This window comes from Miniopterus natalensis, chromosome 1 (genome assembly GCF_054644295.1).
Source record: "Miniopterus natalensis isolate mMinNat1 chromosome 1, mMinNat1.hap1, whole genome shotgun sequence".
Classification (NCBI taxonomy): Eukaryota; Metazoa; Chordata; class Mammalia; order Chiroptera; family Miniopteridae; genus Miniopterus; species Miniopterus natalensis.
The window spans coordinates 84,998,492-85,023,361 of record NC_142081.1 but is presented as its reverse complement, the minus strand read 5'-3'; the positions used below and the strand labels follow the sequence as shown (position 1 = coordinate 85,023,361).

General features: G+C 36.4%; 1 protein-coding gene and 1 pseudogene across 5 annotated transcripts in view; one reads left to right on the top strand and one right to left on the bottom strand.

Moving 5' to 3' along the window:
- WAC (WW domain containing adaptor with coiled-coil) overlaps nt 1-24,870 on the bottom strand; it is an 88,880-nt gene that overhangs the window by 48,257 nt on the left and 15,753 nt on the right. The gene's annotated exons all lie outside the window — the stretch shown is intronic.
- On the top strand, nt 20,468-21,256 carry LOC107536123 (small ribosomal subunit protein eS7-like; annotated as a pseudogene).

Genomic DNA, 24,870 nt, shown 5'->3' with positions numbered 1-24,870 from the left:
AAGTATTACATACTTCGCTCTCCCTCCAGTCCCAATCTATTATTATCACAACCCTTCTTGTCCAATCACAGCTCTAGCCAGACTTAGATTATATAGGTTTATTGAGGAACTGCTTCAAACTCTCAAGGAAACAGTAATTCCTGTAGTGTATAAACTGTTCCAGAAAGACTCAATCATAAAAGTAACCAAATACAAAATCCTGACAAAGATGACAAGAACCATAGAGCAATAACAGAATTAAGGGACACACACACACACACACCCCCCACCCCCCGTCCAGGAATGCACAATGGCTGAATACTGAAAGACTTGCACGAATATAAATCTTGAATTTAATTTTTAAAAACTATGCTATCAACAGATATTGAGAAGGCATCTGATAAAATTCATGCTTCTAAAAAAGCATTAAAAACTAAAAGTAGCAAAAGATGGATGTTTCCCGATTCTGAAAAAGATAAATTTCAAACAGGGATGATTTTTACATAATGATCATTCATGACCAAGCAATACCTTTTAATACCAAGATTCCCAATTAAGAGACTTTGTCAATTTTTTGAAATTGCAATAACTTTTATCAAGAAAGAATAGGTATTATTATTATAATCAGAAGCTACAGAAAAGAATATAGGAGAGATAACTCTATCCTCATTGGCTTTTTTCAAAATGTACATATAATACTCAAAGATACAATAATACTACTTTATATATGGATTACTCTACTTAAAATCCAGGAATATTTTCTCTCATCAACAAATGTGATTCTTACTATATTAAAAAAACAACAACTTTTTTTAAATTCTCACATGAGGGAGGCAAGCATATTTTTTCCATTGATTCTAGAGACAGTGGGAGGGCGGAGGAGGGGAGAGAGAAAAAACAGAAATATCGACGTGACAAAAATATGTGGATCGATTGCCTCCTGCATATGCCCTGACCCGAGCAGGAATCAGACCTGCAACCCAGGCATGTGCCCTTGACTGGAAATTGAACCCGAGAACCTTCAGTGCGCAGGCCAATGCTCTAACCACTGAGCAATACCAGCCAGGACCTCATTATCACTTTTAATGGCAACATTACACTCCACATTGCATGCACACATCATAATATATAATCAGAGGAACATTTATGTTCCCTATTTACTATTTATCTAGATGCTGGAATTCCTAACCCGCATAAAAATGGTACTAGCAGTATCTAACACTGAAAAGAAGCATGCAAAAATCATCTTAAGAGACTATTTCTGAATTGATATTAAAAGCCACTCAATGATTGGAATGATAATTATATCTTAACAAATAAATCAGAGCAAAAATTTGATAATGAAAATTACATTAAAGGCAATTTTCCCCAAAAGATGACAGCATGAGAATAGGTTTTATAGATAGCAAACATAGAAACATCAAAACAAACAAAAAAATTAATCAAATCCAATAAGGGAATAGGCACTGCAATCGAACAAATTGGTTCCAACAAATGGTTTCAAGAGACAACTAAATCTATACTAAAGTGCAGAATAATACTGAAGGCCAACATTCAATTCCTCTAACGTCTGTTAGGATACTTATTCTGAAAACAATGGCAGGCATATGGGACAAAAGGGTTGACTGGCCCAGTAAGTTTACTTTTTTGGGCGCAATTAAGTAGAAAACTACCTGAATTAGGAGAGCCCTGCCACTCTAAACCTTCACATGGATGAGCAAATTAATCAAATACAGAGAAAGTTCAGAGAAAACAGAATGAATTGCTACTTTTCCGTAGCATCACTCTCTCCTCCAGACACCTCCCACACTTCTTTCCCTCATCTAGACTCAGATTTGAACCTCCAAATTCCAAGGTTACAATCAAAATAGTGTCCAGGAGAATAAGAAAATAAAAGAGAATATGAAAACACTATACAGGTGGGCAAAAGTTGTAAAATAAATAATAATATTAATACAAGAATAAACTCTGTTTCATGTACTCACAACTATAAACCTACTTCTGCCCATCCCCGTATATATATCAACAGAATAACTTCACTCAAGACAGGTACACAGAAACCATCACAGTCTGTGCAGAGACCAAAGTGGGAGTATATAACATAAAGCAGATGGACAAAATACTTAAAACCAGTAACTTCTTAGACAAACACTGTTTTGTTTGTTCTATGTCAAAGAGTAGAGAGAACTTGAATTCTAAGAAACAAAACAAAACAAGAGGATACAAAATGAGAGAGCTAGGATAAACAGGAGGAGGAACCTAAAGAAATGAAATCATTACAAACAAAAACTACATTTGAAGTAATAAAAGAATCAACATTGCTGAAAGTAATGTCAACCATAAGTAACACAAACCTGAGAAATATCACAAAGCATACAGGATAAAAGGAAAGAGATGACAGCACTTAAGAGATAAGAAGCCAGATAAGATGAAGCCAACATATGTAAAACTGGAGGTCCTGAAGACGAGAACAGAACACAGGGAGGACACTCACAAGTATAAGAAATGAAAACTTTCTTGAAATAAAAAAAGATCTCAATCTGGAGGCTGAAGGGGGCTCCCCATGTACCAGAAAAAAGTCATAAAAAATCAATAAAAATGGACACATCCTCATATCCTGGTGAAGTCGCTGAATTTTAAGAATAAAGAATCCTAAAATCCAGGAAGCAGAAGCATATCACTTATAAAACAAACAAAAAAATGGTCTCAGACTTCTCCATAGAAACACTAACTGCCAAAAGACAATGTAGTAATGTCTTGCGGTAAAAGAAAAAAATGGATGTGACTCAAAGAATTTTTTTTCCCCAACCAGGATGTCATTCATGACTAACAGGACTAACACAATCACAAGAAAAATCAATACAAATTCACAAATAAAAAAGACTGGCAGTCTTTTCAGACTGAATGCAGCTAAACCCATCTGCTTAATATCTGAGATCAACAGCCACTTATGATTACCAAGTGTTTATTTTGATAATTGTTCGTTTTGTGCCAAATGGCTGACATTATACAGCAAACGTTAATGTACTCGAACTATACTCTAAACTTTTCCTTTGTTGTAATTTTATTTTATAAAAGCAGTCAATAACACTCCACCCCCACCCCCACAGTACTCATTTAACAAATATTTAATTTATTAATCATTTACTGTATGCCAAAGACATTAACAGAATAAGATAGAAATCATTCTTCCCTGGAACTTAGTTTCCCAAACTTAACCATGTGTCAGAGAAACTGAAGTGCTTAATAAACAGTTAAGATTCCTAGTCCCATATCACTACCTTTAATAATCAAAGGATTTTCAAGTATGTTTGAATTTTCCCAGGTAATTGTGATAGCCAAGTTTATAACTACAGGTCTACCATAGCTACAACATACTGCAACTTCAAGTCTCCTAAATCTTCAAAGATAGATTGAATAACGTCCAGTAATTTATCAATGAATGTATTTTATTCTATTGTAAATTTGTTTGACAATGGCAGTGTAGTACATTATGCCACTTTGCTATCAATGTCAGATTCTAGATTGTCACTACTTTTGAACACTCAATAATTTTTAAAAATATGTTTTTGACTTTTACAGGGAGGGAGAGGGGGAGAGAGAGAGAAAAAAAACTCAATGTGAGAGAAAAACATCAATCAGTTGTCTCCTGTACACACCAGGGACTGAACCCAAAACCTGAGCATGTGCCCTGACCCAGAATAGAACCAGCAACCTTTCAGTGCATGGGGACACACTTAACCAACTGAGCCACTGTGGCCAGGACAGCACTCAATGATTTTTAAATGTAAAAAAGAAAAAAAGAAAAAAAGGAGTAGCAGCAAAACGTACCTCTGTGAAAATATAACAGCTCAAGAGTTTGATAGGTTAAAAATAAATTGCCATAATATACTGAACAAATAGTATATTTGTTCCATTGAATATCATGACCAAATACGAAAATAGAGGTTATCCAGAAGAGCTGTTTATATTACTTCCTGAGCAAAATAAAAAGCAAATCAGGTACATCTACTATCATTCCACATTAGATACAACTATTGAAACATTAAATTAGCATTCAGTAAAATTCCTTTCCTTAAAAAAATTCAGGTACTTGTGTAATGACTTACAGAAGTATGTGATCAGAGAGAGGACTATAGATGAAGATTAAATTCTGGCAAGAGCAATAATTTATAAAATAGTTTGAAAATCTTCAACAGTAAGTGAAGATTTTCTTGCTTAAAATTAAGCAGTGCCTGGCCGGGCATGGCTCAGCGGTTGAGCGTCAACCTAGGATCCAGGCAATAGGGGTTCGATTCCCGGTCAGGGAACATGCCCGAGTTAAAGGCTCGATCCCCAGTAGGGGGCGTGCAGGAGGCACCTGATCAATGACTCTCATCATTGATGTTTCTCTCTCTCTCTCTCTCTCCCCGTCTCCTTTCCTCTCTCTGAAATCAATAGATATATTTTTTTTAAAAAATTAAGCAGCTAACCTGCTATATAACCCAGCAATCACACTCTTAGACATTTGTAACAAAGAAATAAAAAGTTATTTCATACATAAATTTGTACACGAATTTACAGCTACATCGGTAATAGCCAAAAACTGGAAACAACCCAAATGTCCTTCAACAGTGAATGGTTAAACAAACTAAAGCATACCATACCATAGAGCACCACTCAGCAATAAAGCAGAAATGCATTACTGATAAATATCCCTTGATTTCTCAGGAGAATCATGCTGAGTAAAAAAAGGCAATCTCAAAAAGTTACATACTGTGATTCCATTTATATAACATTCTTGAAGTGACAAAATTATAGAGATTCAGAACAGATTAGTGGTTGCTAAGGGTTAGGGAGGAATGGAAGGAGGGAGGTAGCTATGGCCATAAAAGAGAAGCAGAAGAAATTGTGAGGAACTATTCTGTATCTTGACTGTGGCGGTAATCATGATTATCTACTCGTGATAAAATTGCATGGAACTACACACACACACACGCATGTAAAATTGGTAGAATGTGAATAGGACAAGTGGATTATTATCAATACTGATTTCCTGGTTGTAATAATATACTATAATTATGCATGATGTTACCACTGCAGCAAACTGAAAAAAGGGTATAATGGATCTTCTTGTACCTTTTTTTTTTTTTACAGTTGCAAACAAATCTATAATCATCTCAAAATAAAAAGGTTTTTAAGAAGTAAACCAAGTTTAAAAAAAACAAACGCTGCGGTTTAAACCCCAATGTGACTGCTCCTTCTATTCTCCTGCCTATTAACAAGTATAGGTGTTGCAGTTTTCTTCTCTCCCTGACCCCAAACATGAAGTCCTTTTTGCGTAAGGTGCTTTCATCATGGCTCCTCACTATAGCCACTAAACTTGCTATCTCCACTAATGTATGTTTAATCACTCCTACACACTCATCTAATCTCCACTGATTTTTTTCTCATCCCAACACAATGACTTCAGTCAACATCAAAACTTTCTCCAAGGAAATAAGTTTGCTTTCTATTGACAACACCAATATTACACAACAGTGTCAACGAACTCCATACTACACTTCCCTTTCCCATTGTTCTTGTTCCTCAATTTTTTAAAAAAACTTCTGGATTTGATGCCATTTCAGGAAGAAAGTCTCTGTTCAAGTACTGTTTTCTCGTAAGAGTCCTTAAAAATACAGTGGAATCTCTTGTATAGCTATCATTAAACTGCCATAAATTGAAAAAGTTAAATGTAACAAAAAAGAGTTAAGATACTTCATTTAAAGACTCACTGTGAAATTCCCAAACCTAATTGATCAGTGCTATAAAATACACCATTTTGAAAGGTTAAATTTCAATAAATATTTTTTATAAAAGAAAAAGCAATGCCACATATAACTTTACCCCTTTTGTTTAACTCCAAAGTTTCATAACTTAGTTGTAAGCCAAAATTAAGGAAAGACAGAGATATTAGGCATTACTAAACATCACTATTGTAAGAGATTACGTCAAAAGACTAATGCTGAAAGAATAATATGGTCCTCTGTGCCTAAATCCAAATACATTTTTACTCAAACAGTAGCATAAAAGACCAAAAACAAAACAAAAAAAAACAAAACTATTTAAATAAGCACAAGGCTACAGATAGTAAGTGGAAGACAAACATGGGTTCCTCGCCTTAATGCTAATTTTGTTATTTTCATTCAACTACAATGCTGTTAATGCATCACTATTTATATAATTGACATTTGCTACAGGATAGCCAGTATTTAATTAGTTTAACCCTTTCAGGTAAGGGATAAAATATCTGTCAATTTTATTAATTTTTGTTACCATTCTTATCTCTTAAAAGTATGTTCTTAAAGTATTCAAATTTGGAAACTATTAACTATAATATTATTTGTTCATTAAATCACATTACTCCCCATCTACTAAATGCTAGTGCAACATGTATCAGAAGTATGCTATAAATGGTTAGACCACTCTATTTGACTCAGATTTTTAATTACTGTCATTGCCCTTAAGGAACTAAGTGAAACAAAATTAGAAAATAGAACTCATTTCAAATGTCTGCAGCATATTGTAAATCACAAACCAGTTCCTGGCTCTCTGTCTCCCTCCTCTCTCACCTAACCTTTCCCCCACTCCAGAAAGATTCTAAATCAATAGTCTAGAAGAAGCTATATATTTCACCCACAATCCCACCTAAGGAAGAAACTTTAAAGTTCTATAATCTCCGTTTCTCCACTTAGGGTCAAATCCCATAAAAACAACACATATCCACACACCCTAATGTAAACTGTTTTAAGATATCCTTTTCTAAAGACACCATCAAGAGCGAATTTTTCGTTTCTGGCTAAATATTTTTCAAAAGAAAATAGATAAATGTGAATTTATCCGGACAATTCTGGGAAAGGGGAGAGAGTGGAGAGGGCTGTCCAGAGGATGTGTCGACTGAGAAAGGGTAATGCACGAGGGGCTTCCTTAACTGATGTTTTGTTTCTTAAATTGAGTGCGGAGTACAAAATTCTGGAGAGCTAGAGCAGATGATCACCTTGCATTACAGTTCTTTTAAACACAACATCTATCATTACATATTTACAGAATATGTTTGAAAAGTGGTTTTCAACAAAGCCTTTAGAAAAGAAACTCCAAATGAATCTTACCCAGAACAGATTTATACAAAACATATAGAAGTGGAATTAGTCTCTCTTCTCTTGCTCCTAACAGTGACCTGCAAGGCACTTCTGCAGAACACACATGGCACCAAAGGCTACATTTTGAAAGCATCAAGGAGACCCATTTAACAACTACAGAAGTCCTCACTCAGCATCATAGATAATTCTGAGACTTTAAGTAAAACAAATAACAAAACCAATTTTACAATAGAATTGATATAAACAAAAGTTAAGTTCCTATGGCATCTCATCAACTTTATAACGAAGCAACACTGAACAAAACATCATTATTAGTTCAGATAAACCTTCCCAGGTTTAATTTAAAAATTGGTGCTACAGCCTTGGACGATGGGGCTCAGTTGGTTGGAGGATGGACTGTCTTATATATCAAAAGGGTTTGGTTCCTGGTTGGGGCACAAATCCAGGTTGGGGGTTCAATTCCTGGTTGGGGTGCATATGGGAGGCAGCAAATCGATGTCCCTCCCTCTCTCCTTCCCTCCCTCTACAATCAATTGAACAACAACCACCGGTGCCAGTGATCTCTACAGCTATAATTAAACAGCCAATAATAATCAGTATATACACTATAATAGTAATAAGCTGCTTTCTTTTTATCAGTGAAATGTTAATGCTCCAATGTAGGGCCAATCCTTTAATTCACACACTAAATCTCAACACTGCTCCAGCAATTGCCTCTCCAGTGAACTGGTTCTATCAGCATACCAATATGCTTCAGTGGCCCCTATCTTCTAAAAAGAAAGAAAGAAAAGAATCCTGTCTTTTAACCCACATCCTACTCTAGCCAGTTTTTTTTTCTCTATCTCCCTTTCATAGCAAATAAAGAGTTTGTTGGTCACTGTCTTCACTTTTTCACCTCCTACTCTTTGAAATCCATCCCAATCAGGTCTTCACTCCCCCACGTCCACTGAAACTGCTCTCAACAGGTCAATGTAAATACTTCTTCACTTGGCTTCCAGGACTAGGTTCTCTTCTACTGCAATGGCTGCTTTTTCTCAATCTTCTTTGCTAATCCTCGTCAAGTCCCTGATTTCTAAACATTACAGCACCACAGGATCAATCCAAAGCCATTCCGTTGGGTCTACAGCAGAGGTGGGCAAACTTCTGGCTGGTGAAATATGACCACACCCATTCCCTTTACTATTTAGCCCTGCAGAGAACCTGCAGGCCCCTGGTCTTAACTCATTTTCGAGTCTTAATGACACCTAGTCTCATGGTTTTAAAGTCACTGTAAGTGCTGATAATTCCAGCCCAATCTCTTCCTAAAACTCCAGACTCATAGCCACTTGCCTACTCCACATGATTTGGTGCCATAAACAGGATTCTTACAGATCTAAGACAATCAAAACACAAAACTCCCAATTCTCCCCACACCCCAAACCTTCTGTTCTATAGCCTTCATCTCAATACACGACAACTTCAGCTTACAAATGCTTAGGCTAAAAATATTGGGAGTCATTCTGAACTTCCAGTTCACCAAATGACACTTTCAAAATACTTCGAGAATCACACCACTTCTACTGTATCACCCTAAACTCTTACTTCACCTAACTCAAGTGTCCGAAGTGACCTTTCTCTTCTTTTATTCACACAGATTAAGTCACTCAATATCCTCCAAGGGCTTTTCATCTTACTCAAAGTAAAAGGCTAAATCCATTTCAAAGCCTACGAAGTCCTTCCATGAGGACCTTGCTACCTCTCTAATATTATCTTGTATCAGTTCTCCACCCTAAAAACACTGGTGCTATCTTATCTTGTTCAAACACATGAAGCACAGTCTTATCAGAAGGCCTCGACATTTACTGTTTTCTGCCGGAATGTAATTCCTATACCCTACCGTCCTCATTTCTATATAGCAACACCTACTTCTATACAGCAACTCATACTTCCCAAGATTATCTTATTTCCTCTTATTCAGCTCTATTTTTCTATAAGGCAGCACTTTTCTCTAACTCTTAGTTTATTATCTATCTCCCCCTAAGAGTGTCAGTTTGAGGACAGTCTTGACAGTCTTATCTGCAATATCCCAACTGCCTGGCACACAACAGGTTCTCAATATATTTGTGTATGCCATACCAATCTCTCACATTCCCCCTAATGTTTTCTTAGTTTACACATTCCATTTGTTATACATCAACAAATTCAACTTGGTTGATTTGTACCAATCCACTAATACAGATTCTTCATTACAATTTTCTCATATTTTCTAACCTTTCAACTTCCAATCAACCACTGACTTCTAGGTGTCTGCCAATTATATCAACTAAAAGGTCTACAGCGCATAAAAATTATGTCTCACTCTTTGCAAAGTGTCTTTATTCCCCAGGACAGTCTCATCTTGGGATTCCTCGAAGTTGTTGCATATACCACATTTTACTAATTCTGAGGCAAACTCAGTATTATTTTACCGGCTTTCATTAATATCAATAACTGTAACCTTTGACACAATTAAATACAATAAGGACCAAGGAGAAAATTAAAAATTGTCAACTCAACGCAGGTTGGTTTGCTTACATAAAACTGAAGAAAAATAATTTCATTGAAGTAGATTTTATCTCTAGGGACTGAGTTTGCAAAATGTCAGGTGATTTGTATAGGTAATGATAATACTGTATGACATTAATACAGTTTGAAAATGCATTAAATATAGAGGAGTGACATCAAAAAATGGCAGAGTGAGAGATAGCCCAGAAATTCCAACAATTTGAACAGCTATAATTCAACAGAAGATTCCCTGCTCAATGCACAAACACGCCTGAGAGATCCATGCATTGAAATATCTAAAGGAGTGAACTGGGGAGGCAAAAAGGAAAAAGAGCTCAAAGAAGTGAGAGACACAGACCTGCAGCCCAGATCTCATTGTGGGGCTAAGAGGGGAGTAATCGGGTTGTGGGTGGAACTCCCTTCAGCCAGGAGAAGCAAAAACAGTTAGTGAGCATTTCTGGAGTGATCAGTGTGAGCTTCAGGTGAGCGCAGTGACCTGGACAGTGACAAAGCACAGAGGTGCGGCCATGGTTGTATGGCAAATGGAATTCCAGACAGAGACACAAAGCCATGGAGCCAGAGCCTGGTCACCTTCCCTTAACTTCCCAGAGTTTGCCTCCCCCCTCACCCCTGCCTGTTGGACTGCAGGGCACATTATCTGCAATCCCAAGAACTGGTGTTACAGAAACACTTTTTCCCTGAGCAAAGGGCACTTTGCAACTAATCCCAGGTTCAGGTAGAAGCTGGGAGGTGGGGGTGGGGGAAAACTCCACAGAGGTCCACTCGGAGGGCTAAGCAACAAAGGAGGCAGCAAGGTTCCCCCACTTCACCCAGCTCCCACGAGAGACTGCACTGCCAGTGGTGTCTAGCTGCGGGGGCAGCACTGGGATTTCACAGATTTGGAGCCTCATTGTCCACTGTGTTACCCTGCAGGGTTGGTCACCTGGGACCAGAATGACCAGATCACAGGGGAGGTGTCTATCTTCCCAAGAAACACAGGCCATTTTTCACCACACTACAAAGGTCTGAAAAGCCAAAGTGCAAGAGCGCTAAAAAACTTCAGATTCATCGCCAGCTACTCGAAAACAATAGAAAGACTACTTATCAATCTCCTAGAGAATTGATAAGATGCCTAGACAGAAGGAATCCATCAAATACCATAAATAACCAAGGTAATGGGGTAACTCAGAAATAAAATAAAAAACCTCCAGAAAATAAATTTAAAGACTTGAAAAATATATGACTTAAATGACAAAAAATTCAAGATTGCAGTCCTGAAAAAATTTTAGAACTTTAAAAAATAGAAATTCTGGAGATGAAATACGCAATAGAAGATATCAAGAATGAACTAGTGAGCACAGGAAACACAGCTGACCAGATATCACCAAGTAATTAGTGATATCAAAGATAGAAATCTAGAAATGATGCAGAGGGAAGAGGAGAAAAACTTGAGCATAAAAAATAAAATAAAAAATTAAACAGCTCTATGAAAACTATCTGACTCCAGAAAAAAGCAATATAAAAATAATAGGCACACCAGAAGAAGAGGAGGAGGAGGGACCAGAGAGCCTATTCAAACAGATGAGAACTTCCCAAACCTACAGAAAGATCCTCAAACCCAAGAATCAAACAAGATACCTAAATACCTCGATCCAAAAGGCCTTCTCCAAGGCACACTGTAGTAAAACTGTCAAAAATTAGTGACAAAAAATTAAAAATAAAACAAATTCTAAAGGCAGCCAGGGAAAAGAAGAAAATAACCTACATAGGAAAGCTCATTTGGTTATCATCAGGCTTCTCAAAAGAAACTCTGCAAACTAGAAGAGAGTGGAACCAAATATTCAAACTACTGAATGAGAGAAATTACCAGCCAAGAATAATATATCCAGCAAAGTTATGAAAGAGAAATAAAGATTTTTCCAGACATACAGAAGCTAAGTAAATTTATCACTAGAAGACTTCCATTACAGGAAATACTCAAGGGGTTATTCTACCTTAAACAAAGAACAAAAGGTCACAAAAATACAAGTAAGATCACCAACAAACAGCATAAACAGGGATAATTTGTGAAAGAGAAAACATAAAAGGTAAGGGTGGAAAAGGTCTGAATTTGCAAAGGAGGGTGAAGATCAGGGACATTCAAAAGGAAAAGGAATGCTGTATATATGAAAATTTCTTTTTCATAAGCCTTATAGTAACCATACAAAAAAACTCCAAAACTAAGACACATAACTTAAAAAATAGAGGGAAAATATGTGGAATACTACCAAACAAAAACGGCAGGCAGAAACACAAAGGAAAAGAACCAATGGAGACACAGGGCAACCAGAAAACAAAAGATAAAATGGCTAAAGAAAATCCTCATACAGCAATAATTACCCTAAATATTAATGGACAGAATTCACCAATAAAAAGGCACAGAATAGCAGGCTGGATCAAAAACAAAAGCCAACCACATGCTGCCTCAGGAGACACATCTAAGCTGCAAACACAAAGATAGACTCAAAGTGAAAGGGTAGAAAATTGATTCTCCAAGCAAATAACATCCATAGAAAAGCAGGTGTAGCCGTAGTTATATCTGACAAAATAGATTTCAAAATAACAGCAGTAACAAAAGATGGAGATGGACATATTATAAATGATAAAGGGGATACTACATTAAGAAGACATAACATTTCTCAATATATATGCACCCAATCAGGGAGCAATGAAATATATAAAGCAACTACTCACAGAACTAAAGGGAGAAACTGACAAAAATACAATCATAATAGAGCACCTAAACACCCCACTGACAGCTACAGGTAGATCATCCAAACAGAAAATCAATAAAGAAATATCGGCTGTAAATGATGTATTAAACTAAGTGCACATAACTGACAACTAATGAGCCTTTCCTCCGAGAACATCGGATTGTACATTCTTCTCCAGCGCATATGGAAAATTCTCAAAAAATAAACCGTATGTTGGGTCACAAAATTAGCCTCAACAAATTTAAGACTGAAGTCATACCAAGCATATTCTCCAACCACTATGCTTTGAAATTAGAAATCAACTGCAAAAAGTAAAAAACAAAAAACCCCCACAAATATGTGGAGATTAAACAACATACTAAACAATGGGTCAGAGAGAAAAGAAGGTGAGATCAAAAGACATACAGACAGATGAGAATGACAATACGACATATCAAAACTTCTGGTACGCAACGAAAGCAGTAATAAGAGGGAAGTTTATGTCACTACAGGTCTATCTCATGAAACAAGAAAAATTTCAGTAGACAACCTAACATTACATCCTAAAGAATCAGGGAAGAAAAAAAAAAAAAACCAGACCAAAGTCAGCAGAAGAAAGAAAATAATAGCCCAGCCGGGCATGGCTCAGTGGTTGAGCATCAACATAGGATCCAGATCACAGTTCGATTCCCGGTCAGGGCGCATGCCCGAGTTGCGGGCTCAATCCCCAGTTGGGGCATGCAGGAGGCAGCCGATTAATGACAACAACTCTCTCATCATTGATGTTTCTATCTCTCTCTCTCCCTCTCCTTTTCTCTCTCTGAAATCAATAAAAAGATACACACACACACACACACACACACAAAAATAATAAAAATAAGGGCAAAACTGAATAAAATAAAGAACAAGAAGACTACACAAAAAATTAATACACAAAGAGCTGGTTCTTTGAAAAAATTAATAAAAGTGACAAAGAGAAAACACTCATATAAACAAAATCAGAAATGAAAGAAGTTACCACAGATATCACAGAAATACAAAGAATCATACTAGAATATGAAACACTACATGAAATCAAATTCAATAACCTAAAAGAAATGGGTAAGTTCCTAGAAATATGTAGCCATCCTAGACTGAATCATGAAGAATTAGAAAATCTAAATAAACCAATCAACAGTGAAAAAATTGAAACAACTATCAAAAACCTCCATAAAAAAAATAAAAATCCAGGACCAGATGGCTTCATTAGAGTGAATTCTACCAAGCATTCTAAGATTTGATATCCATCCTTCTCAAACTCTTCCCAAGAATTGTAGAAGCAGCAGTACTTCTTAATACACTGTGTGAGGACACACGGACACACACACACACACACACCCCCCCCAGACCAGTATCTCTCATGAATAGAAATACAAAAATCCTAAACAACATATTAGCACATCAAAATACAACAAAATATTAAATAAAAAGGAACATTATCAAGATCAAGTGGGGTTCATTTCAAGGGCACAAGAATGGTTCAAAACATGCAAATTGATCAATGTAATATACCACATTAACAAAACAAAGGATAAAATTATATGATCTTATCAGCCCAGCCGGGTGTGGCTCAGCAGTTGAGTGTTGACCTAGGATCCAGGCGATCGAGGTTCGATTCCCAGTCAGGGCACATTCCTGGGTTGTGTACTCAATCTCAGGTAGAGGTTGCAGAAGGCAGCTGATCAATGACTCTCTCATCATTGATGTTTCTCTCTCTCTCTCCCCCTCTCCTTTCCTCTCTCTCAAATCGATACATTAAAAAAAAAAAAAAAAAAAAGAGCCCGGCCGGGCATGGCTCAGCGGTTGAGCGTCAACCTAGGATCCAGGTAATCAGGGTTCGATTCCCGGTCAGGGCACATGCCTGGGTTGTGGGCTTGATCAATGACTCTCTCATCATTGATGTTTCTGTCTCTCTCCCTCCCTCTCCTTTCCTCTCTCTGAAATCAATAAAGATATATTTTAAAAATAAATAAATAAATAAATAAATAAGTGTCTTATATGATCTTATCAACAGATGCAGAAAAAGCATTTTGTAAGATACAACATCAAGCCCTGGGCAGAGTGCTCAGTGGTTAAGAGAGTCGGCCTGCACTGAAGGGTCGAAGGTTCAATCCCTGGCCCCAATCAGGGCACATGCAGGAGGCAACCAATCAATGTCTCTCTCTTACATCAATGTTTCTCTCTCTCCCCGCCCCGCACTCTCTCTAAAAATCAATGGAAAAAATATCTTCAGGTGAGGATTAACAACAAAATATACAACATACATTTATGATTAAAATACTAAATAAAATACATAGAGGACAGTGCAGCAACATAATAAAGACCATATAAGACAAAATGATACTAATAAGCTAATATGATACTCAACTGTGAAAAACTGAAAGCTTTTCCTTCAAAACCTAGAACAAAACAAGGATGTCCACTCTTACCACTCATATTCAAAACAGTACTGGAAGTCCTAGCCAGAGCAATCAGGCAAGAGAAAGAACTAAAAGGCATCCAAATTGGGAATGAAGAAGTAAAAGAGTCACATTTTGCAAATGACGTGATTCTTTATATAGAAAACCCTAAAGACTCCACCAAAAAACTATTAGAAACAATAAGCAAATACAGTAAAGTTGCAGGATACAAAATCAATGTACAAAAATCCACTGCATTCTCCATATACTAACAATGACATTTCAAAAAAAGAAATGCAAAAAACCAATCCCATTTGCAATTGCAACCAAAAGAATAAAATACCTAGGAACAAACTTAACAAAGGATGTGGAAGACCTATATACAGAAAATTACGAAGCATTATTAAAAGAGGTTGAAAAAGACACAACAAAATGGAAAGATATTTCATGTTCACGGATGGGAAGAATCAACAGTTAAAATGGCCATATTGCTCCAAACAATATACAGATTTAATGCAATCTCCATCAAAATCCCAGTATCATTTTTTAAAGAAATAGAATCATGAGATTTGTATGGAATCAAAAAAGACCTAAATAGCCAAAACAATCCTGGTAAAAAAGAATGAAGTCAGAGGTATCACATTACCCAACTTCAGATTATACTACAGAGCTACCATAATCAAAACAGAATGGTACTGCCAGAAAAACAGATACATACCAAAGGAAAAGAATTGAGAACCCAGAAATAAAGCCACATGTATATGGGCAAATAATTTTTGACAAAGGAGCCAAAAACGTTTAATGAAGAAAAGAACTCCTCTTCAAAAAAACGATGCTGGGAAAACTAGAAAGCCACTTACAAAAGAATGAAACTTGATTACAGCTTGTGCCACGTACAAAAAGTAATTCGAAGTGGATCAAAGACCTACAAATAAGACCTGAAACAAAATAAATTTCATAGAAGAAAATATAGGTACTAAATTTATGGACCTTGGTCCTAGAGAACATTTTTTGAATGTGACTTCAAAGGCAAAGGAAGTAAAGGCAAAAATAAATGAATGGGACTATACCAAGCTAAAAAGCTTCTGCACAGCAAAGGAAACTGAGGACAAAACAAAAAGGCAACCAAATGAATGGGAGAAGATATTTGCAAACAACAGTTGTGACAAGGGTTAATATCCAAAATATATAAAGAACTCATAAAACTCAACACCAAACAAGCAACCCAATTAAAAAACTGGCAGAGGACCTGAACAGACACTTCTCCCAAGAAGACATACAAATCGCTAACAGATATATGAAAACACGCTCAACTTCACTAGCTATTAGGGAAATGCAAATCAAAACTACAATGAGATACTACTGCACATCTATTAGAATGATTGTTATCAACAAGACAAGTAGTAATAAGTGTTGGAAAGGTTGTGGAGAAAAGGAAACCCTCATTCACTGTTGCTGGGAATGTAAACTGGGGACAGCCACTATGAAAAACAGTACAGAAGTTCCTCAAAGAATTAAGAACAGAGTTACCATGTGACCCAGCAATTCCTCTTCTGAGTAGCTACCCGAAAAATTTGAAAACATTTACTCACAAAGATATATGCACCTCTATGTTCACTGCAGCATTATTCACAGTGGCTAAGTCAAGGAAACAACTAAAGTGTCCTTCGATAGATGACTGGATAAAGATGTGATAAATATACACAATGGAATACTGTTCAGCCATAAAAAAGATAAAATACAGCCATTTGTGATGTGGATTGACCTTAAAAACATTATACTAAGCAAAATAAGTATGTCAGAAAAAGCTAAGAATCCTAAGATTTCACTCATATGTGGGATATAAAACCAAAACTCATAGACAAGTACCAGTATGGTGGTTATCACAGGGAACGGTGGAAAAAGGGGGTTAAGAAAGGATAAAAGGAGCCAAATATATGGTGATGGAAAATGATTTGCCTTTGGATGCAATATACAGATATACAGATCAAGTATCAGAGAAATGTAAACTTGAAACCTATATAATCTTTTTACCCAATAAATTTAATTTAAAAAAATAAAATTCATTAGATTGTGCCTGATGGTTTATTAATCAATTACACAGGTACAGGTGTTAATATCTAAACACCTCAGGGTATAACACCCATTTTTATTAGAAAAAGACTGTTTCATGTTAAATAATCTTGATTCATACATCCTTTTCAGAAGTATAATCAAAAGACACATCAATTACTAGTCCTAAATATTTAAGACAATTCTCTCTTAAAACCGATATAACTAAATGGATTAAAGTGGTAAAGTTCTCACTAGTAGGAAGGAAAAACAGACCTCCTCAACCCAAAATGATCCACTCACATCCACGGTAAAACCTGAGTGCTAATGTAAAACAGTTCACAATTATTGTAACAAACACCTAAATTTTTCTGATGCAACCAAAGCACTGAGATAAAGAGATATTTCCTTATAAAGTAGGTGTTTATAAAAATCTTTAGGGTATTGTGTTTCTATGGTTTGACCAAAGAATATTCCTAATATTCTCTAGTATAATTCCTAGGTGACAAAATGTCACTAAGAATTAGAAGGTGCTTGAGCACTGACAACTCCAAATGGATCCTACTTAAACCCAAAATATGTAGTATTTGCTTTCAGAAAAAAATAAAGGATACTTCTGCAGATATAAAGGGTCCAGGTTAACTTAGCATTACAGTTTTAAGTTATAGTCTTTTTTTTTTTTTTTTTTTTTTAAAGAGAGAAAGGGAGACAGAGAAGAGAGAGAGATCAATGTGTGAGAGAAATATCGATCAGTTGCCTTTTGTATGCACCCCAACCGGAATCAAATGCCAGAACCTGGGTATTTGCCCTGAATGGGAATGGAACCTGCCACACCTTTCGGTGTATGGGACAAAGCTCCAACCAACTGAGCCACACCAGCCGGGGCAAGTTATAGTCTTTTTAAAGTTTTAAATATATTTAAGTTAAAAGAAGTTTTAAAAAATTGAAACTGAAATTTATCCCAGACTTTCTGCCACTAATCATGCCATGGGATTGGTAGTTCCTCTACTCCATATAACTTTATCATTCACATAGCAAAAAGCAGTGTTTGTCCAAGTTTTATGTGCATCAACACAACTTGGGATAGTAAATGTGAGATTCTGATTCAGTTGGTCTTAAGTGGGACTGAGCAGTATTTTTAAAAACTCCAACAATTCTGGGAAAAGTGGTCCCTGAAACACAGTTTGAAAAACAGTGGCACATGTTTCTGACCATGAGAAAAAAGAAGAAAAAAAAGCCAGAATGTTTCTCTAAAATATAACAAATATAAATTTCTCTGAAATATACTGAAGCGTGTTCTGAAGAACGCAGAAAAACTTATAAAACTTAACATAAGTGGAAATATAATACATGAAAGCAACCCAAGTGCCCATCAACAGAGGAATGGATAAAAAGCTGAGATACACGTCCAGCCGGTATGGCTCAGCCATTGAGCACTGACCTATGATCCAGGAGATTGTGGTTCAATTCCCAGTCAGGGCACATCCCTGGGTTGTGTGCTCAATCTCAGGTAGGGGTTGCAGAAGGCAGCTGATCAATGACTCATCATTGATGTTTCTATCTCCCTCTCTCTCTCCCTTCCTCTCCCAGAAATCAAAATTTTTTTTTTAAATCAGTAATTTTTTTTTTAAAGCTGTGGTAAATATAAACAATGGAATCACTACTCAGCCGTAAAAAAAGAATGAACTCTTTTGTGACAGCATGGATGGACCTAGAGCATATCATGCTAAGTGAAATAAGTCAGATAGAGAAAAACAAATGCTGTATGATTTCACTTATATGTGAAATCTAATGAACAAGATAAAATATAAACAGACTCATACATACAGAGAACAGACTGACAGTTGTCAGAGGGGTTGGGGGCTGAGTGAAAAGGTGAAGGGGTTAAGCAGTACAAATTGGCAGTTACAAAACAGACACAGATGTCGATTACAGCATAGGAAATAGAGTGAATATCTTGATAACTATGTATGGGACCAGGTGGGTACTTAAAGCAGTGCGGGAACCACTTTGTAAAGTGCTTTATAACCACTTAGTTGTACATTTAAAATTAATACAGAGTACTGAATGTAAACTGTAATTTAAAAAAATTAGTGTATTAAAAAGATTACTGGTAGTATAGTTCATAGTATATTTTCACTTTTTGTTAATAAAAAACAAAGAAAGAAAGAAAACAGCCCTCTAAAGATCCTAAATAACTGCACTGGATTTAGTCTTTATTAGATATTTACTCCTCTGGCAGGAGAAAAGACTTATAAGAAACCAAACATTTGAACTATCTGTTGCTGTCCTGAGTAAGGACCATATTGCCACAGAAATCACTGTAATCCTTTTGATTATACCATTTCAATTCATTCAATGGTATTACTCTCTAGTAATTATTCTTATTCACCCATTTTATATGTAATTTTCAAACCTAAATGATAGAAAGTATGAGATATCCAGTGAGAAAGAAGAGCAAAGACAGAGACTGTGAGGCAATAATGTGCCTGAAATGCTTGAGGAACTACAAGAAGGTCAGTGTGGCTAAAGTGCAAGAGTAGAATCTAGAGGCTTAAGGTCACAGAGATAACAATGGAGGGAGTAACAAACCACATAGGGCCTGGCCTTCTGGCCTTTAAAAAGACTTTTGAGAGAGTTTTGAGCAAAGGAGTGACTTGATCTGATTGGTGCACTGAGAATAAACTGAAGAGTTGAAAAGTGGGAAAGCAGAAAGACCAGTTAGGAGACTTGAGATTACTGGCCTGAGCAACCAGGAGGCTGTAGTTTCTATTTAACAAAATGCAAAAGACTGCAAAAAGCAGGTTTGAGAGAGAAAAACAAGCAGCTCAGTTTTGGACACTATAAGATAATCACCATCATAAAGGATTACATGCAATATATATGTGCTAACCAACCTAGACTGGGGATTGGGCGGTTAGAGGAAGTAACTTCTAAAGTGAAAACCAAAAAACAGGAATTAATAGGCAAAAGGGGCTGGAAGACAAACAGTATTCTAAAAGGAAACAGCATGTGTGGAAATTCTATGTGTGACAGAACTCTTATCTTCAAAGAACTGAAGCACATAGGAGGGCTAGAAAAATACAAAGAGATGCAGCAAGATATTCATTGAAACATTTGTAATTGATCTTAAGGGCAGTTGGAAGACACGGAAAATTTTTATACAAAGAATGAGCAAATGTGCTTCTCTTAGCAAGGAATAAACTGGGGGGAAGGGACAGTATGCCAATGATTTAATTCAGGCAAAAGAAGGTAACAGTTTGAGTTAGAAAGAATGAATAGATTCAAGAGCTATTTCAGAGGCAAGATGTAAGAGACTCATAAGTGGATACTGGGGAAAAGGGAGGATAATGGCATTAAAAAAGTCAACAACTAAGCAAAGTGAAGAAAACCAAGATGTGAGGAGAATCTAAGCTCATACAACTAGTAAGTGGACAACCAATGTTTCACCCAAACCTCAGTGCTCATTTCATAGCTATAAAAACCTACACATTACAAATATTTACTCATGCTAGATATCTGCATTTTGAAAATTCCACTTTTACCAAAAATATACTGCCAATTTAGGTATTAACATTTACACTAGCTCTTCCCAGGCCAGCGCTCACCAAAGGAAAAGGCCATGTTTGGTTTCAGCAACAAGACAGTGAAGCCTAATGGGAAGAAGTCGGAGGAGTTTTGAGTTCAACATCTCCCGGGCTCTGCTGGAGCGGAAGAGGAACTCAGACCTCAAAGCCCAGCTACAGGAGCTGAATGTCACAGCATCCAAGGAAATTGAAGTTGGTGGTGGTTGGAAAGCTATTAAAACCTTTGTTCCTGTTCTTCAACTGAAATATTTCCAGAAAATCCAAGTCCAGCTGGTACACAAGGTTGAGAAAAAGCTGAGTAATGAAGCACACTGTCTTCATTACTCAGAGAATTCTACCCAAGCCAACTTGAAAAAGCCAAAAGGAAAATAAGCAAGAGTCCCAGGAGCTGCACTCTGATAGGTGTGCATGAAGCAATCCAGGAGGACTTGGTTTTCCTAAGTGAAATTGTGGGCAGAAGAATGCATAAGCCCGGCCAGCTTGGCTCACTGGTTGAGCATTGACTTCCTGGTCAGGGCACGTGACTGGGTTGTGGGCTCGATGGAGGGTGTGCAGGAGGCAGCTGATCAATGACTCTCTCATCATTGATGTTTCTATCTTTCTCTCTCCTAACTCCCTTCCTCTTTCTGAAATCAATAAGGACATATTAAAAAAAAAAAAAAGAAAAAAAGAATCCACATAAAACTGCATGGCAGCTAGGTCATAAAGGTTCATTTAGATAAAAACAGGAACAATATGGAACACAAGGTTGAAACTTTTTCTGGTACCTAAGAGAAGCTCACAGCAAGGATATTAATTTTGAATTCCCAGAGTTTCCGCTGTAAACAAAAATGACAAAAAATATCATTTACATAAAATAAACCACATTTACACTATACTTAAGATACCTGAAACTTAAAACCAGTTTAAATGGCAATCTTAAATGGCACTATATTAATTACATAATGCCTTTGTTTTATAATACCCTACGTATCTCACCTATGATGTAAATACCAGAAAAGACTGTACATTAAAAATAAATATAAAAGAATTTCTGGAATATAAAATTAGTGCCTCTCTCATATTTTTTATTTATTAATCCTCACCCAAGGATATTTTTTCCACTGTTTCTTAGAGAGAGTGAAGGGAGGGGAGGAGGAGGAGGATGGGAAGGAGGAGCGGAGAGAGAAACATGGACATAAGAGAGACAGTGAATCGTTGCCTTCCTCACGAGGCACAACCAGGGCCAGGGATCGAACCTACAGCCCAGGCATATGCCCTTGACCAGGAATCCAATCCGAGACCCTTAAGTGTGGGGCAATGCCCAACTACTGAGCCACACTGGCCATGGCTCCTTCATTTTTTAAATACGTTTTTATTGATTTCACAGAGGGGAAGGGAGAGGGAGCGAGAGAGACATATCAATGAGGGTGTCACTGATCGACTGCCTCCTGCATGACACCTACTGGGGATCAAGCCTGAAACCCGGGTATGTCCCCTGACCTGGAATGGAACTGTGACCTCCTGCTTCATAGGCTGATGCTCAATCACTGAGCCATGCCAGCTGGGCTATTTTTAAAGTAAACCCACCAGAAACTGGTATTTCAGCAATAGATTAAGTTTAATATGTTTACTATTCAGTATTTTGAGAGTCAGAATGAGTACTTCTCAACTTGAAACAAAAAATACTGTATTTGATCGGCAACTTAAGACAATAAATTGGAAGCTGTATTACAAGGTTACAAACTAAACACTTTTTAAAAAAACAAAACGGATTTTTATAGCATATACAGTACATACAATAAGAACTTTGACTTTTGCTTATAATATTCCTGAAAATTTTCAACCTTATTTTTCAATCTAAATTAATAAATGCGAAGAAAACTATCATGCTGTTTTACTCTTCTCTATATAGACATGAAAAACATGCTAAATGTACACTGGTGGGGAATATTCCAAAGATTCCCACACAAACACAAGAAGCCAAACATACTGTTATTATACCTTTGTCAGGGAGAGTTTTAGTTGCCATGAAATGGCAGGACATTTATATCTGAAAGTTAGTATCTGAAAGCATAAATTAAAGCACAAAAATCAGAGGGTTTTCCTATATCCCTCTCAAACCATTTATTTGGAAAGGCCCTTGGAAATTATCAATTCAACCTAAATGAAAAAAGGGGGAAGAAAAAAATAAAAGCAGCAGCCAAGAAGTGCTATGACTTGTCCAGTCAAAAAACTAATAACCACATAACAAAAACTACAACATCCAGATGTCAAAACTGGTGCTCTTTCCACTTTACATTTTCTCACCTTAATTTTTGTTATCCAGTTAACAACAATCTATCTCTATCTAGCAATAAATATATACATACACACATACATATATATATATATATATATATATACACACAATGTCTCCAAAGAGAAAGTTTCTTATAATCAGAATACAGTTAATATGCAAATAGTTCTGGCTCTAGGATTTGCCTTTTTTTTTAGGTTTTAAATTTTATTTGGCAGTAGTTCCTTAACATGATGCTTTGACATGTACATTAAAAAACCAGAGGTCAGCCAATAAGGGTCTTTTAAATAACACTGCACTAAACAAATCAGCTCTCTATATGCTTCTCTGTCTTTCTCCATTGGTACCAATCTAAAAGACGTTGAAAAGATTAGACAGAGATACTGGAGTACTTCAAAGAATTTCACAAAGTTAGACTATGTTATATAGACTACAGTAAAACCTTTGAGTGGATCATAAGATATGAGTTGCTATGAGTTCCTCTGAAAGAAATGGGTGTACCTCAGCACTTGATTGTCCTAATGTGTGACTTATACTGTGGACAGGAAGTCACTGTCACAGAATATGGAGAGACTGAATGGTTTCCTATAAACAAAGATGTCAGACAAGGGTACATTTTATCTCCCTATCTGTTTAATCTGTATACATGTCATAGGAAAAACTAGGCCAGACTCAGAGAAAGAAGTAAAAATTGGTGGAATAGCAATAACTTGAAACTTCTGATGAAACTGAAAGTGCCAAAGCAGAACTGTATTTGAACATCAAGAAGACAAAAATCATGACTACATTAGAAATACACAACTTGAACATAGACAATAAAGAAATCAAAATTGTTACAAAAAGATTTTGCTTGCCTTGGTTCAGTCATCAGTTGAAATGGAGACCGCAGCAAAGCAGAGAAGAGAAAGCTGCGACTCAGAAGGGCAGCAATGAAAGAATTAGGGATCACTTAAGAGCAAGGATGTGTCATTAGAGACCAAGGCTAAGATCATCTACACCCTCATATTTCCAATGTACAGATGCCAAAGTTGGACAATGAAGACGGCTGATTAAAAAAAAAAAAAGATTTCAAATATGTTGCTGGAGGAGAGCTCTACGGGTACCCTGGATTGCCAGAAAGACGAACAACTGGGTCCTAGAAAAGCGGGTCCTATAGTAAATTAAGCCTGAAATATCACTGAAAGCAAATACAAAAAAACTGAAGTTGTTCTAACTACTTTAGTCACATCATGAGAAGGCAGGGTTCTTTGGAAAAGACAATAATGCTGGGAAAAACAAGGCAGTAGGAAAAGAAGACGACCAAGTGTGGGATAGATTGACTCCATAAAACTTATCCATGAGTCCACAGGGTTGCTGAGTAGGGCTAGTGAGGACAAGGCATTGTGGACATCACTCATTGGGTCACCAAAAGTCAGAGTTGACTCAAGGCATATAACACACACATAAAGAAGAGACAGGACTAACAAAGAGAAAATTTAAGTATCATTCTGAACAATAAACCTGAATTTCTCCTGATTTAATCAATTCTGAGCCTAGGGGGAGGAAAACTCATAATACATCATTCCAAATTCTACAAAAGTTAGTGCTTTTTTAAAGGGAGACGATAGTTTTTGAAAAACCACATATATCCTAAATAATATACACTGAGAAAATACTGGAAAGATGACAATGTAATGATTTAAAAAAAAAACAAAAATTAGAATACTCACACAAAAAAGTCAATAGGAACCTTCAAAGCATTCACCTTAAGGAGTCTCCTTGATGTCAATTCTCAAAACATTTATTCTCTTTGAGAAACCATTTCAGTGTTTGTAATATGTTCACTCAATTATCTGAAGCTAATCTTTTAATTGAAGTCTGACTATTAAAAATAATGACTAATTCAATGAAAACATTGGTAAATAAGGTAGAAGGAAAGTTAGCTAACATTGTTTCAGATCAAAAACAAAATGGGATTAAAGAGAAATTAAGCCCTGGCCAGGTAGCTCAGTTGGTTAGAGTGCTGTCCCAAATACGCCAAGGTTACGGGTTCGATCCCTGGTCAGGGCACGTACAAGAATCAACCAATGAATGCATAAATAAGTGGAACAACAAATCAATGTTTCTTTCCCCATTCGTCAAATAAATAAATAAAATAGAAATTAAGAATGATCTGTTACT